Source organism: Peromyscus maniculatus, chromosome X (assembly GCF_049852395.1).
Source record: "Peromyscus maniculatus bairdii isolate BWxNUB_F1_BW_parent chromosome X, HU_Pman_BW_mat_3.1, whole genome shotgun sequence".
Lineage (NCBI taxonomy): Eukaryota > Metazoa > Chordata > Mammalia > Rodentia > Cricetidae > Peromyscus > Peromyscus maniculatus.
This window is the reverse complement of record NC_134875.1, coordinates 2,069,436-2,071,622: the sequence shown is the minus strand read 5'-3', so window position 1 is coordinate 2,071,622 and position 2,187 is coordinate 2,069,436.

The following is a 2,187-nucleotide window of genomic DNA, read 5'->3' as shown; positions in this document are numbered from 1 at the left end:
GGGGCGGCGTGCGTGGAGGGGAGGGTTGGGGAAGAGGAGTGCGTGGGGGGGGGAGGGAAAAGGAAGAGGGAGGAGGGGGAGTGAGATCACCTCCCCCGCAGCAGGCCCCGCCTCGCCACACCCTCTCTCCTTGTTTCATTGGAACCTAGCCGCAGAGCCCCGCGCGTGATAGGGACCCCTCGGGAGCCCTCTCCAGGAGCTCTGCAGTCCTGGAACCCCCAAGTCCAGAGTGACCCCAGCCTCACCATCAGGAATCCCCGCCACCCTGGAGACTTGGATTCGGAATCGTTGGCAGGAGTATTCTTGGGATCCCGCGGCTGGGCAGTGGGGAAAGGATCCAGGCTATAAACCAGATTGCCCCACCTCCACTTGGCCTTCGAGGGCGCTGGCCAGTGATGGGTACTCATACACAATTAGGTCTGTACTGCGCCGTTGTCATGCATTTGAACGTCTCCGTGCCCTCAGGGAAGAACCCCATATCCTCCGGCTCCTCTTCGAACCTCTGCCTATCCAGGACGCTAGGCCAGGGTCCTTCAAGGATGTGCGCATGAACCTGAGTCCCCAGCCTGTGAAGGAGGTGTGGCGGGACATGGGCTCCTGCACACCCCACAGTCGCTACCCAACCTAGCTCAGAAGCAAAAGGTCGCAGAGAGGGCATTCTCAGACCTGCAACCCCCTACTCCCACTTCCAGCCTGCTCAGTGCCTAATTTCTTTGTCCTCGGGATTGGCCGCTTCCTGACCTTTCCTGCCCTCTCCACTCCCACTTACAACCCTTTGGGGAAAGCTTCTGGAAAGAAGGAGCTCTTCCCAGTGGTGCCCCCTCCCAGGCTCACGGCTGTGACCTCCCAAGCGAGACAAAGTGGAGGGAGCTGGAATTCCAAACTAAGTCCAGCTAGCTGAAGCCTCAGGGCAAGGAAGGCCTAGGGCCCAGATGGCAGATTGCAGCAGCCCTGGTAGCTAAGGTATTTTTATGGGCATGCCTGTTACTCAGTGAAGCATTCCCTAGGCCCTCTGCTCAGCCTGCCAACACTCCCCTAGTGGTGCAGTGCCCTGTTCCCATGAAATCACTTTTGGCACTCTGGCCTGGTCTCCCTCCTCATAGGACCACCTCCTGCCAGCTTCCTTTCTCATGAAAGAAAGAAAACTTGGGGGTTCCCACCAGCGCTCTGTGAAGGTCTTGATGCCGCATTCGATGGAGTCTTTAGGAAGAAGCAGCTGAGTGAAGGTGGATGCCTAGGCAGAGAGCTCAGAGGGTACTGCACCTTCTACAGACCTGCCACTTGGCTCAGACAGATTCACAATGAAGCTGCCAGTGTACTCACGAAGTGCCACTGGTTCACGTCTTCAGGAGACAGCAGAAGAGACTGAGTCTGCCTGGGTCATGAAGCCAGAGGCCTCTTGAGCTGGGCAGAGAAGGGTATTTTCCATGAGGCACTGAGCTGAAATCAGCTTCCTGACTGCACTGATATAAGAGCGATAGGCCACAAAATTGGCCACTCCTCTCCAGCTGCTTCCTCCTCTGCCCTACTCCTAGCCTGCACCCAAGTCCCAGCTCGACCTAATCTAGGGTTGATGCTGTCCTGGAACTCACTCTATAGCCCAGGTTCGTTTTAAACCTACATCCCCCTGCCGCAGCCTGCTGGGATTATAGGTGGTGGTTCACCACACCCAGTGTTACATGCAAAACCTACACACAAATGGTTTTGTTTCACCTCTCAAAAAACTTTGTCATTTAAATATAAGCACTTGGGAGGCAGAGGCAGGTAGGTATCTTATGAGTTGGAGGCCAGCCTGGTTTACACAGCAAGTTCCTGATCAACCAACGCTATATGGTGAGAGCCTGTCTCAAAATATAATCAATTAAAAAATAAAAATCTAGCTGGGTGGTGGTGGCACACTCCTTTAATCCCAACATTCGGGAGGCAGAGCCAGGTGGATCTCTGTGAGTTCGAGGCCAGCTTGGTCTACAAAGCAGATCCAGGACAGCCACCAAAACTACACGGAGAAACCCTGTCTCGAAAAACCAAAAAAATAAATTAATTAATTAAAATAAAATAAAATAAAAATCTGCTTGCTAGACATGATAGCACATGCCTATAATCGTGGCACTGGGAGGTGAAACAGGAATATCTTAAATTTGATACCAGATTGGGCTACTTAGTGAGTTCAAGGACAGCCTGGGATGC